Source organism: Saimiri boliviensis, chromosome 3 (genome assembly GCF_048565385.1).
Source record: "Saimiri boliviensis isolate mSaiBol1 chromosome 3, mSaiBol1.pri, whole genome shotgun sequence".
Lineage (NCBI taxonomy): Eukaryota > Metazoa > Chordata > Mammalia > Primates > Cebidae > Saimiri > Saimiri boliviensis.
The window spans coordinates 47,244,180-47,260,690 of record NC_133451.1 but is presented as its reverse complement, the minus strand read 5'-3'; the positions used below and the strand labels follow the sequence as shown (position 1 = coordinate 47,260,690).

Here is a 16,511-nt window from a genome sequence, read left to right as displayed (position 1 = left end):
TTTTTTTCTTGCTTATTGGCTAATAATAGTATCATTAAGCACGCAGGGGAAAAATAATGTTATTGAAACTAAAATAATTTAATTTGAGTTTAAATATATATATATACTCATTATATTTTAAGTTCTGGTATACAAGTGCAGAACGTGTAGGTTTGTTGCATAGGTATATGTGCGCCCTGAAGGTTTGCTGCACCTATCCACCCATCATCTAGGTTTTAAGCCCCACATGCATTAGCTATTTGTCCTAGTGCTCTACCTCTCTTCCTTCCTCCTCACCCTCTGACTGCCCCCAATGTGTGATGTTCCCCTCCCTGTGTCCATGTGTTCTCATTGTTCAGCTCCCGCTTATGAGTGAGAACAGAGGTGTTTGGTTTTCTGTTCCTGTGTTTGCTGAGGATGATGGCTTCCAGCTTCATCCATGTCCCTGCTTATCATTTTAATCCAGTCTATCATTGATGGGCATTTGAGTTGGTTCCAAGTCTTTGCTATTGTAAATAGTGTTTCAATAAACATACATGTGCATGTGTCTTTATAGTAGAATGATTTATAATCATTTTGGTATATATCCAGTAATGGCATTTTGGGTTCTAGATCCTTGAGAAATCACCACCATGTCTTCCACAATGGTTGCACTAATTTACATTCCCACCAACAGTGTGTAAAAGCATTCTATTTCTTCACAGCCTCACCAGCATCTATTGTTTCTTGACTTAATAATTAGCATTTTGACTGGGGTGAGGTGGTATCTCATTGTGGTTTTAATTTGCATTTCTCTAATGATCAGTGATGCTGAGCTTTTGTTTCCATATATTTGTTGGCTGCATAAGTCTTCCTTTGTGAAGTGTTTGTTTATATTCTTTGCCCACTTTTTGGTGGGGTTGTTTGTTTTTTTCCTGTAAGTTTGTTTAAGTTCCTTGTAGATTCTGGCTATTAGATCTTTGTCAAACGGGTAGCTTGCAAAAATTTTCTCCCATTCTGTAGGTTGCTTTTGCTATGCAGAAGCTCTTTAGTTTGATTAGATCCCATATGTCAGTTTTTGCATTTGTTGCAATTGCTTTTGTCATTTTCATCATGAAGTCTTTGCTCATGCCTGTGTCATAATTTTACAGTTTATTGTATTTATGGATAAAGTAAAAGTAACAAGAACAGTATTTGTTCTATGGTATTTGTTTTTTGTGTTTCATGACACATTATATCCACATACAAATAAATACATGTATTTACAGGAAATACATTTTAACATCTTAGTGCTTATGAATTTTCAGATAATATATAATAACATTGATTTTTACATGTAATCGCATGTGGAAAACTTACATTTAAATGACTCAGACCTTTACATTTATGTGTAGTTTACACATTATCAGTTGAAATTAATTCATCTTTATTTTGTATTTTATTATTTGTCTGAATGCCACTTTGCTCGTCTCTGTGGGAGAATTAATGATGTGTGTACCCTTTAGAGGATCACATTCTCAGAGCAACTTTTATAGCACTGCAGAATTCTAGAGCAGGAAGAAACTCTGGAGGTTATCTTTTCTTATGGGTATGTTTAAACAGTAGTTCTCTGACTCTTAGGCATTTTCTCCTTTGCTCAGTCAGCAGGAGATATGGGCCAATTTTTTCTTTGTTTGTCTGTATGAAACAGGGTCTCACTCTGTTGCCCAGGCTAGAGTGCAGTGGCACAATCATTGCTCACTGCAGCCTCTACCTCCAAGGCTCAGGTGATGCTCTGACCTGAGCCTAGGACTACGGGCTACCGCCACCATGCCAGGCTGACCTTTTGCATTTTTAGTAGAGATGAGGTCTCACTCTGTTGCCCAGTCTGATCTCAAATTCCTGAGCTCAAGTGAGCCTCCTGTCTTGGCCTCCCACCTGAGATTACAGGTGTGAGCCATCATGTCCAGCCATGGGGCAGTTTTTTTAGTCCAGAGATTTACAAATTATGCAGTCAAGAAACAATTTTAGTGGGAAATGACTGGAATATAATACTTGTTTTTCCTCCAAATACATTAGAGACTACCAAAACATACTGCAGGTTATTTCAAACATACCATAATATATCGTGTATATGTATACTGGATTTTAAAAAATGTATTATAAATTTTTAAATATATTTTTAAAATGTATTTTTTACTGAAGTGAAAAGATTTTAGAAAACATATCTTTAATGTGTCTACTCCCCCACCTCCCACCCCCACTTGAAACCTGGGGAGCAGCCGTCGTTCTTCATCCCTAGATACGCTGCTGACGGTCTTTGCCTGTGCTCCCTTGCGCTCATGCCTGACACCAAAGTAAAGTGTTTTCTACACAGAAACCAGGCGATATTTTCCTGTGATACGTGTTAGTAAAAGATGCGCAGTGAGATCTTTTTTTATTATGCTGTTCTTGCATGCCTTTGGGCAAAAAGTAAAAACACTTTGGTGGCTCTAATTTTTAATCTGTGAGTATTGCTTATGATGTGCCTAACTTGGTACCAAGATGTGATTCAGGCACCAAGAGAATTTGGATTATTTAATACTAGTACATAATAAAACTCCTTATCAAATATTCATGTGGGCACATACAGAGGCATAATTGTATTCTTGTAGTGCACAATATAAATACTAATATTGTTTTGGAGAATCAGCATGGTATGCTGAAGCCATGGTTTGGAAAAATGCATTGTAGTATGTTTTTATCTGTGGGAATTTCTGGCAAGTATAATTGAGAGATTCTAAATACTGTAGTTGTTTACTTCACTTTTGAATTTGGCTTAAGTATTTCTGGTCTTTTTTTTTTATAATTGCTGAATTATTATTTTGCTGTATCTGTGGTTGAAGCTAAACCATGATTGTTTTGTTATTTTAATATTTATATTTTCTTTTAAAGGTGTATTTTAGAAACAATTTTCTCTCACTGAAAGGAGTTAAAAAAATATTTAAATGGGAGAATAGTAGAATAAATGCCCAGGTGCCCGTTCCTCAGCTCAAACGTTTATGAAACCATTGTTAGCCACTCCCTTTCTGAAGGCCCCAATTATTTTTGATGCATTTTCTTTGTCACAGCATTTCACCTGTAAATACTTCAGTATGCATTTCTGAAAGACAAGGACTCCTGTTTTTAGATAAAGTAGAATCTTAAGAACCTTTTTGAAGAATGTACTGAATTAGGCTGGGCACAGAGGACACCTGTAATCCCAGCACTTTGGAAGGCTAAGGCTGGTGGATCTCCTGAGGTTGGGAGTTTGAGACCAGCCTGACCAACATGGAGAAACCCCATCTCTACTAAAAATACAAAATTAGCCAGGCATGGTGGTGCATGCCTGTAATCTCTGCTATTCGGGAGGCTGAGGTAGGAGAATCACTTGAATGTGGGAGGCAGAGGTTGCAGTGAACCGAGATCGTGCCATTATAATCTGGCCTGAGCAACAAGAGTGAAACTCCATCTCAAAAAAAAAAAAAAAGACAAAAGAAAAAGAAAAAAGAAGATACTGAATTATGGTCATTGAATTTGTTTATGAGATATTTGATATAAAGGAAAATGAGATTGTTTAAATGGAATAAATGGAAAAAAGAAATACTCAACAAGCAGTTGTACTAAGAAACAATAGAAAAATTACAGTGAAAAAGCCAATTAATAGCTCATAAAGTACCCTTGGAGAAAAGGAAGACGTTTGCATTTTTTTTTTTGAGACGGAATTTCACTCTTGTTACCCAGGCTGGAGTGCAATGGCGCAATCTCGGCTCACCGCAACCTCCGCCTCCTGGGTTCAGGCAATTCTCCTGCCTTAGCCTCCTGAGTAGCTGGGATTACAGGCACGCGCCACCATGCCCAGCTAATTTTTTGTACTTTTAGTAGAGACGGGGTTTCACCATGTTGACCAGGATGGTCTCGATCTCTTGACCTCATGATCCACCCGCCTCGGCCTCCCAAAGTGCTGGGATTACAGGAGTGAGCCACCATGCCCGGCGACGTTTGCATTTTTTAACAGCCAGCATGTGTCCACATTCCACATAGGTCACTAGGGAAGTAAAGCCAAGTGTATTTCATACCATTTGAAATAGCAATTCTGTTTTGAGACTTTTTCTTAAGGGAGAAATCAAAGATGTATACAAAGATTGCCAATCAAGATATTCATTGCAATATTACTTAGAGAAATGAGGAACTGAACTTTTTAAAAGAGATCTTTTAGTCCATTCTTTTATTTTTATAGATAACACAGGTAGTTTCCATTTATTAAGTACTTCCCAAATTTCAAGCATTTTGCTAACACCTTAACGTGAGTTACATTACTTAAACCTCTAACAATAATAAATAAGCAATATTTATTCAGTCTTCAACTTTCACTTGAGAAACTAAGGCTTGGGCTGGGCGCAGTGGTTCACACCCATGCTTCCAGCACTTTGGGAGGCCAAGGCAGGCAGATCACCTGAGGTCAGGAATTTAAGAGTAGCCTGGCCAACATGGTAAAACCCTGTCTCTACTAAAAATACAAAAATTAGTTGGGCGTGGTGGCATGTACCTATAGTCCCAGCTACTAGGGAAGCTGAGGCCGGATAATTGCTTGAACCTGGGAGGTGGAGGTTGCTGTGAACTGAGATCGTGCCACTGCACTCCAGCCTGGGCGATAGTGAGACTCTGTCTCAAATAAATAAATAAATAAATAAACAAAATAAACAAAACCAAAAACAAAACATTAAGGCTTGAGTTTAACTAACTTGTCCTAGACAACTCAGGAAATAAGCATAAAGGAGAGTTCTGAACTTAATCTAATTCCAGAGCCTTTGTATCTAAACATTATACCATACTACTTCCTGACCTAGTCAAAAAGGTGATTTAGACCCATAATAAGAAATGTGAAGAAGAAAGAGACTTTGCTTCAGGTCACAAAAAATAATGCAAAAGCGAGCCTGAAAAATCCTCACTCAGGGCTAAATACAATCTGTCACCTGCCACATGAATATGTCTAATAAAAATAATTGTTCCTTATTTCTTCTCTTTAGTATCCTATGTTCAACGTTTCCCCATCTACTATTTATGCAATTTTAAGTTTCTGATCTTTATTTTCTTCTCTGAGGAATAATTTTCTGAATCATATTTGCTCAGCAGCATTCATGAAATAGCACTGCAGTACTCGTTTCCTGAACCTAAAGGAATTGAACTTAATGCTCAGTATTAGTGGAATTGTTAAATGGAGATAATATATTTATAAAATAATGTTTTGTAACCGCTAGATATTGTACAATATGATTTCAGTTATATACAATACAGTGTTTAATTTGTATAGAAAGACTTGAAACAAATTAACCCAGATGGTAAAATGAATTCATAGTGGCTACTATGAATTCTACTATGGTATTAGAATTGTGAATAATTTTTATTCATTACTTTTTTGGGAAATTGTTGCAAATTTTATCTACATATGTGGTATAAGTTGATAAATAATATCATTATTGAGTACTTACTGAGTGTCAAGCACTTTTCATCTTTTACGCTTAGTTCTGAAAATAGCCCTATGAGATTTTATTATCTTTTTTGTACACATGAGGAAACGGAAATTTAATACTTTGACAATTTGAGAGTATCCTTCTAGGTCTATTCTTGGCTTCCAAATGGAATTTTATTTCCAACAATTGGGAAGATACTATAAATATTGTTTTGTTTTTTCACTTCATAAAAATATATGTTGAATATTATGGCAAAGTAGTCAATATGTTTTTAAAAAATTGATGGATAACATTTCATCTTAGGAATGTACCGTAATTTTTTTTTCCCAACTGGTCCTTTTTGTTCTTTGCCTCTACTGCAATATTCTGCTCATAGGAATAATAGTACAATGAACATCTTTGCAAATAATTTGTATATGCATTTCTGATTATCTTTCTAGAATAAGCTTTTAGAAGTGGAGTTACTGGGTCAAAGATCAGAAACATTTTAGAGGCTTTTGATACAAGTTGTGAAATTGCAGGTGACAAATGACCTTCCTTAAATTTAGCAAAGTTGTTTTGGGGCTATAAATTTGGGAGAAGTGGGTCATCTAAATCATCTGTTGGAATTTGTGCTTTCATAGTTTCTCTTATAGAAGTCAGGCTTCGAGAACTAAGCTTGCTGGAGGCTGTAAACACAGAAAAAGAGGGAAGACAAACTTTGGAGATTAAATTGTAGCCATTTACTTGCTTTATGAACTTGAGCAGCTATCTCTTCATTTTTCTTTTACTTAACATTTTAATTAACTTAGAAACCTTTTCATTGCAATTGTTTTTAGAAAAACATGTAAAATATACCTATCATCTGTACAGATTTTCTCTGATGTTTGATCTTATAGGACCTTAGGGCCATAATTAGGCAGAATAAGTCCCATTGTATAATTTTAAAAAACTATACATGTAAAAGGTTAACACATTTATTACAGATGACCCTAGAAAGCATTTTAGATGTTGCATCTTTAAATTAAAAAGAATTTTTCCAAGGAGTCACATGATCCTTTCCTCTGACGAGCAAGAACAGAAAATTTTGGATGAATCAATTGAAATTTCTGTTAAATGGTTAAAAATTTATTGTGTGTTTCTCTTGGGCATATCATCTTCCAAAGACTTTATAGGCAACTTCTGCAGACTTTAATTCTAGGTTTGGGTGGTAGGGAGAAGAGCATTTTAACTTAAGGGGGTCCAGAGAATAATTAATGAAATCAGAAAAGAAAGTTTCCATATGAAGCTGCTGAATACATTAGGGTTGGTTAGTTTAGAAAAACCAAGGATGATAGTGGGTAATCTGACAGTCTAGAAATTCATGAGGAGTACAAATGGAATAAATAGAAAGTATTCTATTGAGGGTTGAAGGCTGTAACTGCTTTAATGGAAAAAAAGAAATACCACTTTTTACTATGAATAGTAAAATTGTAAAACAATTTACTATAAATAGTAGGCATAGAAAATAAATATAAGGAGGATTTTTATCAGAGGCTCTTAATCCATAGTTAATGGTTGGATTAGGAAGGCTCAACTCTTCAAAGTTATATAAATGTGCTTTTTGGAGGATGATATCTCCATTTCTTTCAGATTTCTAAAGCAGTAACTCTGAAAGGCTTAAGCTCCCACTGGAGTGTAAGCGCCACAATGATAGGGATTTTTGTTTGTTTTATTCACTCCCCCCCCCCCCCCTTACTGGCAGATAGTTCTGCTTAATAAATATTTGTGGAGTGCATGATTTCTGTAAATTTATGTGTAGTATACTTATAGTAATGGTTGTTGTTGTTGTTGTTGTTGTTTTTTAAGAAGTTAGGAGTGTAGTACATCCAGATTTATATCTTACTGGGCTACTTCTGAATTTGTTCAAAAATTTTTTCTTGGAGCTTAAGTCTAGTTGTAGAATGGAAAGTTTTGTATGATAAATTCGTGATTGAATTCCATTTTTCTGTGCCAACATGAAAATGTAATATGAAAATTATTCTAAAAATACATATTCACCAGTGTATAAGAAAATGTACCACTCTGATGCTGCTTTCATTTGATTTAATGAATGAAACTTTTATAGAAAACTTCCTCTTAAAATTGTGAATGGAAAATTTGCTGATTGTTTTCATTAGATGAAGTGGTGTGACAACAACTGCTATTCTGGCTGAAAATGTAAAGTCAACAAAATGTTGACAAATTCACCTGCAGAGAACATTGCTTTATCAGCAAGAAATTTAGATTTTTGCTGTGAAGCCCAAATAGTCTGGCTAAGTATCATTACACAGCATTTTTAGCAGGTCATATAATGTGATCTGTAATTATGTTAGTCAGTGTAATATGTTTCCATACTTTTTAAAATTGAAATTTGGGAGAAGGTTAAAAAGAGGCCAGGTGCAGTGGCTCACGCCTGTAATCCCAACACTTTGGAGACTGAGGAGTTCTCAACACTTTTGAGATCAGGAGTTCGAGACCAGCCTGGCCAACATGGTGAAACCCTGTCTCTACTAAAAATACAAAAAATTAGCCAGGCATGGTGGTCCATGCCTGTAATCCCAGCTACTTGGGGGGATGAGGCAGGAGAATCACTTGAACACAGGAGTTGGAGGTTGCAGTGAGTCAAGATGCAGCACTGTACTCCAGCCTGGCCAACAGAGCAAGACTCCGTCTCAAAAAAAAAAAAATTGACTAAGAGAAGGTTAAATGCAAGTTCATTTTTTAAAAATTGTAAAAATTATAGCATTTCTTAAGAGAAAAAGTGAATTAACAATTGAAGAGTGATAAAAAAACACTTAATTTTACAAATCTTGGTTTTTTTTTTTTTTTTTGGTAAAAAATTAAAGGGATGACCATAAATTCTTGTTTTAAAAAATGATTTTTGCCAGTTAGATATAAAAGATATTTGACTAATTGCTTGCTGCCTGTACTTGGTTATTTGTGAGCAAATTTTTCTTGTTTTATACAGTCTTTGGCAGATTAAAGAAGTTACTGCATTTTGTTTTTTATAATTATTTTGATGTTACAGGAACTATGATTATTTTAAATTTATTTGAAAACTATTGCATCCTCACTCTAAAAGGCTGTCAGAATGCTCATGTCATTTTGGTTTCTGCATCATTTTAAGAAGCCTTGCAGGATTCCCAGAATTAATTTGAACAGAATAGCAGGAATTGGCACTGATAGATTCCATATCTTACAGTGCAGTTTCTCACTGTAGTTGAAATGTGAATTTCTGTCACCACACCCTCTAGTATTCAAGTATAATGTGAAATACATTTTGAAGTCACATTTAGAGTTTTGAGTTTGGATCTTTGAGGTAATTTACCCTAATCTTTTTACCTGGTGGCATAATCCTTTTTATAACATTCTATAGGAATGTTAGCATTCCTAACAACTGTTTTCTACAGACTCAATGAGCAGGGACTCCAATCCTTTATGAAGCATTCTTTTAATTACTTACATACTACTTAAGTTGTTGTTCCTTCTGTTGAGCTCAAATCTAGCATATGCCAGGCACCATAACTTCTCTGCTCAATTCAAATTGTGGAGTATTCCCAGCATACAGACAAGTATTATGAGTACTGTAATGAACATGTCTGATTTTAATTTTTGCTCTATTTGCTTGGGATTATTTTTCTTATATTAATGTATAATATTAATACACACATCAAATGACTTCCTAAAATTAAGAAAAATGAATTTGTGGCATTTCTGTTATTACTATAGATATTTTGTTCATAAAGGAATGAAGTTCATTTGTTATTTGAACACCGATTCAGCTTTCTTTTGCTTTCTGTATTGAAGTGAAACGAGGCTTCCTGCTTACCAGGACCTCATTTGCCCTGAGGTCCTCCCAAGCACCGGAGCTGAACCACTGTTCACTGTTTATTACACATGGAAACTTCTGCATTATTACTCCACCTGTCGGTGAAATGCCTTGCCCTTCAAAGCTTGTACTGATTGGCTCTTTACAGTCTTCTCTTCCGTATTGTCAAGTACCAACTAATGTCCTTTTTTACTTGAACTTTTTCATTTTTAATAAGAAAGAACATCAGTGATTATTTGTATAGATGACCATGTACAAGTATCAAACCTCTCTGACCTTTGCTGTCTCAAAATAGTATTACAAAAGTAGTAGTGGCCGGGTGCAGTGGCTCACGCTTGTACCTTGGGAGGCCAAGGCAGGTGGATCACCTGAGATCAGGAAGGAGTTCAAGACCACCGTGACCACCAAGGTGAAACCCTGTCTCTACTAAAAATACAAAAATTAGCCAGGCATGGTGACGTGTGCCTGTAGTCCCAGCTACTTGGGAGGCTGAGACAGAATAGCTTGAACCTGGGAGGTGGAGGTTGCAGTGAGCTGAGATCATGCCACTGCACACCAGCCTAGGTGACAGAGTGAGACTTTCTAAAAAAAAAAAAAAAAAAAAAAAAAGTAGTAGTAAAAATTACTCTTCTTTACAGATAAAATATTCTCCAATCAAGTGAAATGAAAATAAAAATTAATCCCATGTTAAGTAATGTATATGGAGACAAGATGAAAAAGTGATTGTCATGCAAGTAAACAGACCAAAAACGTCCCAGAAAGACTCTCCTCCTCCCACCAGTCCAGCCCTGCTAAAAGTGATTATAATCTATAAAGAAAGCCAGAAAAGTGGATCCAAGATGGCCGAATAGGAACAGCTCTGGAGTGCAGTTTCCAGCAAGAACAATGCTGAGGGTGAGTGCCAGCGGTGTTTCCAAACAAATTTTCACTGCCCACAGGCCAGTAGATTCTGGCGGAAAAGCGCCACGAGTTTTCAGCACAGTGGTTTCAGCCGGTGCCAGGTTGGTGCACAGAACCGCACAAAAATTTGGGCAGCCATTTGAACTGGTGCCAGGGACACCCAGGAGACAGAGCCACCCATTCAATTGAAAGGGAGAGGGCAGAGACAGGGAGCCAGGCAATCTGGCTCAGTGGGTACCACCCCCAACAAAACAAGCAGTCTGAAACGCTCTGGATTGGGAGTTTTGCAGCAAGTACAGCTGGACCCAGGACGTTCCAGCTCAGTGGAGGTAAGGGGAGCCACCACTATCATGCACTACCAAGGCAGTTCACATGACTTCCACTGCAACAGACTTAAAAGTACCTGCCCAGCAGCTCTGCATGGAACAGCGGGGCTCCCAGCACGGCACTTGAGCTCCTGTAAGGGATAGATTGTCTCCTCAAGCAGCTCCCCGACCCCCATATACCCAAAGAGACACCTCATAAAGGAGAGCTCAGGCTGACATCTGGCAGGTACCCTTGTGGGACGAAGATAACAGAAGAAGAAACTGGCAGCATCCCTTACTTTTCTACAGCCCGAACAGGTGATCCCCAGACAAGTGGGGTCTGGAGTGGACCTCCAGCAGTCCTACAGTAGAGAGGCCTGACTGTTAGAAGGAAAACTAAGAAAGAAAGAAGTTAAGAAAGAAAGAAGTAACTTCATCATCAACAAAAAGGACATCCACTCAGAAACCCCATCCGAAAGTCACCAACTCCAAAGACCACAGGTAGATAAAGCCATGAAGATGGGAAGAAACCAGTGCAAAAGGATGAAAACACCAAAAACCAAACGCCTCTCCTTCTCCAAAGGATCACAACTCCTCACCAGCTAGGGATCAAAGATGGATGGAGAATGAATCTGATGAATTGATGGAAACAGGCTTCAGAAGGTGGGTAGTAACAAACTTCTGAGAGCTAAAAGAACATGTGCTAACCCAATGTAAAGAAACTAAGAACTTAGAAAAAAGGTTAGATGAGATGCTAACTAGAATAAACAGCTTAGAGAAGAATATAAATGACTTGATGGAGCTGGAAAACACAGCACGAGAACTTTGCGAAACATACACAAGTTTCAGTGGCTGAATCAACCAAGCAGAAGAAAGGATATCAGAGATTGAAGATCAACTCAAAGTAATAAAACGAGAAGGTAAGAACAGGGAAAAAAGAGTGAAAAGAAATGAACAAAGCCTCCAAGAAATATGGGATTATGTGAAAAGACCTAATCTGTGTTTGATAGGTGTACCTGAATGTGACAGAGAGAATGAATCCAAGCTGGAAAATGCTCTTCAGGATATATCCAGGAAAACTCTTCAGGATATATCAGGAAAACTTCCCCAACCTAGCAAGCCAGGCCACTATTCAAGTCCAGGAAATACAGAGAACACCACAAAGCTATTCTTTAAGAAGAGCAACCCCAAGGCACATAATTATCAGATTTACCAAGGTTAAAATGAAGGAAAAAATGCTAAGGGCAGCCAGAGAGAAAAGTTGGGTTACCCACAAAGGGAAGCCCATCACACTCACAGTGGATCTCTCCACAGAAACCCTGCAAGCCAGAAGAGAGTGGGGGCCAATATTCAACATCCTTAAAGAAAAGAGAACTTTCCACCTAGAATTTCCTATCCAGCCAAACTAAGCCTCATAAGCAAAGGAGAAATAAAATCCTTTATGGACAAGCAATTGCTGAGAGATTTTGTCACCACCAGGCCTGCCTTACAAGAGCTCCTGAAAGAAGCACTAAACAAGGAAAAGAGCAACCAGTACCAGCCACTCCAAAAACATACCAAATGGTAAAGACCATCAACACAATGAAAAAAATGTGTCAATGAATGGGCGAAACATCCAGCTAGCCTCAAAATGGCAGGATCAAATTCACATATAACAATATTAACCTTAAATGTAAATGGGCTAAATGCCCCAGTCAAAAGACATAGACAGGAAAATTGGATAAAAAGTCAAGACCCATTTGTGTGCTGTATTCAGGAAGCCTATATCATGTGCAAGGACACACATAGGCTGAAAATAAAGGTATGGAGGAAGATTTATCAAGCAAATGAAGAGCCAAAAAAAAAAATAAATAAATAAAGGAGTTAGAATCCTAGTATCTGATAAAATGGACTTTAAACCAACAAAGATCAAAAGAGACAAAGAAGTGTCCTTACATAATGCTAAAAAGATCAATGCATCAAGAAGAGCTAACGATCCTAAATATATACACACCGAATACAGGAGCACCCAGGTATGGTACATAAGGCAAGTTCTTAATGACCTACAAAGAGACTTAGACTCCCACACAATAATAGTGGGAGACTTTAACACTCCACTGTCAATATTAGACAGATCAATGAGACAGAAAATTAATAAGCATATCCAGGACTTGAACTCAGATCTGGACCAAGTAGACCTAATAGACATCTACAGAAATCTCCACCCCAAATCCACAGAATATACATTCTTCTCAGCACCACATTGCACTTACTCTAAAACTGACCATATAATTGGAAGTAAATCACTCCTCAGCAAATGCTAAAGAACAGAAATCATAACAAACAGTCTTTCAGACCACAGGGCAATCAAATTAACACTCAGGATTAAGAAGCTAACTCAAAACTGCACAAATTCATGGAAACTGAACAACTGGCTCCTGAACGTTGACTGGATAGACAATGAAATGAAGGCAGAAATAAAGATGTTCTTTGAAACCAATGAGAATGAAGACACAACATACCAGAATCTCTGGGACATATTTAAAGCAATGTCTAGAGGGAATTTTATAGCAATAAATGCCTACATGAAAAGCAAGGAAAGATCTAAAATTGACACCCTATCATTAAAATTGAAAGAGCTAGAGCAAGGTCAAAAAACCTCAAAAGCTAGCAGAAGACAAGAAATAACTAAGATCAGAGCAGAACTGAAGGAGATAGAGACACAAAAAACCCTTCAAAAAATCAATAAATCCAGGAGCTGGTTTTTTTTTAAAAAGATCAACAAAGTAGACCCCTAGCCAGATAAATAAAAAAGAAAAAAAGAGAGAGAAGAATCAAATAGATGGAATGAAAAATAGTAAAGGGGATATCACCACTGATTCCACAAAAATACAAACTACAGTCAGAGATTACTACAAACAACTCTATGCGCATAAACCAGTACACCTGGAAGAAATGGATAAATTCCTGGACACTTGCACCCTTCCAAACCTAAACCAGGAAGAAGCCAAAACCGTGAACAGACCAATAACAAGGGCTGAAGTTGAGGCAGCAATTAATTGCCTACCAACCAAAAAAAGTCCAGGTCCAGATGGGTTCACAGCTGACTTCTACCAGACATACAAAGAGGAGCTGGTACCATTCCTTCTGAAACTATTCCAAACAATCCAAAAAGGGAATCCTTCCCAAATCATTTTATGAGACCAACATCATTCTAATACCAAAACCCAGCAGAGACTCAACAAAAAAAGAAACCTTTGGGCTAGTATCCATGATGAACATAGATGCAAAAATCTTCAATAAAATACTGGCAAACTGATTGCAACAGCACATGAAAAAGCTATCCATCACGATCAAGTAGGCTTCATTCCAGGGATGCAAGGCTGGTTCAACATACGCGGGTGTATAAACGTAATCCGCCACATAAACAGAACCAAAGACAAAAACCATGCAATTATCTCAATAGATGCAGAGAAGGCCTTACACAAAAGTCAACAGCCCTTTATGCTAAAAACTCTTAATAAACTAAGTATCGAAGAAACATATCTCAAAACAATAAAACCCATTTATGATAGATCTACAGCCAATATCATACTAAATGGGCAAAAACTGAAGCATTCCCTTTGAAATCCAGCACTAAACAAGGATGCACTGTCTCACCACTCCTATTCAATATAGTATTGGAAGTTCTAGCTGAGCAATTAGGCCAGAAAAAAAAATAAACAGTATTTAATTAGGAAAAGAGGAAGTCAGGTTTTCTCTGCTTGTAGACATGATGGTATGTTTAGAAGACCCTATCATCTCAGCCCAGAATCTCCTTAAGATGATAAGCAACTTCAGCAAAGTCTCAGGATACAAAATCAATGTGCAGAAATCACAAGTATTCCTATACACCAATAACAGACTTAAAGAGAGCCAAATCAAGAATGAACTGCCGTTCACAATTGCTACAAAGAGAATAAAATACCTAGGAATACAACTAACAAAGGATGTAAAGGACGTCTTCAAGGAGAACTACAAAGCACTGCTCAACGAAATAAGAGAGAACACAAATGGAGAAACATTCCATGCTCATGATTAGGAAGAATCAATATTGTGAAAATGGCCATACTGCCCAAAGTAATCTATAAATTCAGCACTATCCTCATCAAGCTACCAGTGACCTTCTTCACAGAACTGGAAAAAACCACCTTAAACTTCATATGGAACCAAAAGAGAGCCTGAATAGCTAAGACAATCCTAAGCAAAAAGAACAAAGCTGGAGGCATTATGCTACCTGATTTCAAACTATACTACAAGGCTACAGTAATCAAAACAGCATGGTACTGGTACCAAAACAGAGATAGAGATCAATGGAACAGAATAGAGGCCCTGGAGACAATGCCACACATTGACAACCATCTGATTTTTGATAAACCTGACAAAAACAAGCAATGGGAAAAGGATTCCTTGTTTGATAAATGGTGTTGGGAAAACTGGCTAGCAGTGTGCAGAAAGCAGAAACTGGACCCCTTCCTGACACCTTACACTAAAATTAACTCCAGATGGATTAAAGACTTAAACATAAGACCTAACACCATAAAAATCCTAGAAGAAAACCTAGGCAAAACCATTCAGGACATAGGCATAGGCAAGGACTTAATGACAAAAACACCAAAAGCATTGGCAACAAAAGCCAAAATAGACAAATGGGACCTAATTAAACCCCAGAGCTTCTGTACAGGAAAAGAAACAATGATTAGAGTGAACTGGCAACCAACAGAATGGGAAAAATATTTTGCAATCTACCCATCTGACAAAGGGCTAATATCTAGAACAGGTGCCCCCAAACTTTTTACACAGGGGGCAGTTCACTGTCCCTCAGACCGTTGGAGGGCCACCACATACTGTGCTCCTCTCACTGACCACCAATGAAAGAGGTGCCCCTTCCTGAAGTGCGGCAGAGGGCCGGATAAATGGCCTCAGGGGGCCACATGTATGGGCCCATGGGCCGTAGTTTGGGGACTCCTGATTTAGAATCTACTAAGAACTGAAACAGATTTACAAGAAAAAAACCCATCCAAAAGTGGGCAAAGGATATGAACAGACACTTTTCAAAAGAAGACATATATGAGGCCAACAAACATGAAACAATGCTCATCATGACTGGTCATTAGAGAAATGCAAATCAAACCACATTGAGATACCACCTCACGCCAGTTAGAATGGCGATCATTAAAAAATCTGGAGACAACAGATGCTGGAGAGGATATGGAGAAATAGGAACACTTTTACACTGTTGGTGGGAGTGTAAACTAGTTCAACCATTGTGGGAGACAGTGTGGCGATTCCTCAGGGACCTAGAAATAGAAATTCCATTTGACCCAGCAATCCCATTACTGAGTATATACCTAAAGGATTATAAATCGTTCTGTTAAAAAGACACATGCACACTTATGTTCACAGCGGCACTGTTTACAATAGCAAAGTCCTGGAACCAACCCAAATGCACATCGACAATAGACTGGACAAGGAAAATGTGGCACATATACACCATGGAGTACTATGCAGCCATAAAAATGATCATTTTGTGTCCTTTGTAGGGGCATGAATGAATCTGGAAACCATAATTCTCAGCAAACTGACGCAAGAACAGAAAATCAAGCACCACATGGTCTTACTCATAGGCAGGTGTTGAACAATGAGAACACATGGGCACAGGGAGGGGAGCATCACACACTGGAGTCTGTTGGTGGGGGTAAGGGAGGGCCAGCTCCCCAGTGATAATATGCAGAGAAATGCCAGATGTAGGTGATGTGGGGATGGAGGCAGGAAACCACATTGCCATGTATATAGCTATGCAACAGTCCTGCATGATCTGTACATGTACCCCAAAACCTAAAGTACAATAAAAATAAATAATAAGTCTTCTTTTACCAAAAAAAAAAAAAAAGAAAAAGAAAAAGCCAGAAAAGTATAAATGACATGGTTACCAAAAGATGCATTTATTTTTATCAAAAGTGAAAAGTTAAAAATAGGAAGGCTGTGTGTCTACTTAAGAAGTGTTGCAAACTCTGGGCAAATATTGAT

At 37.6% G+C, this 16,511-nt stretch overlaps 1 protein-coding gene across 6 annotated transcripts in view; it reads left to right on the top strand.

Annotated features, from left to right (window-relative positions):
- FRYL (FRY like transcription coactivator) overlaps positions 1–16,511 on the top strand; it is a 275,206-nt gene that overhangs the window by 71,955 nt on the left and 186,740 nt on the right. The window contains exon 3 of one of the 6 annotated variants that reach the window (XM_074396108.1): positions 9,897–10,152. The exons of the other annotated variants lie outside the window; for them this stretch is intronic. The gene's annotated coding sequence lies outside the window, so the exon portion shown is untranslated. The remainder of the gene's footprint in view (positions 1–9,896; positions 10,153–16,511) is intronic. 6 annotated transcript variants of the gene reach the window in all.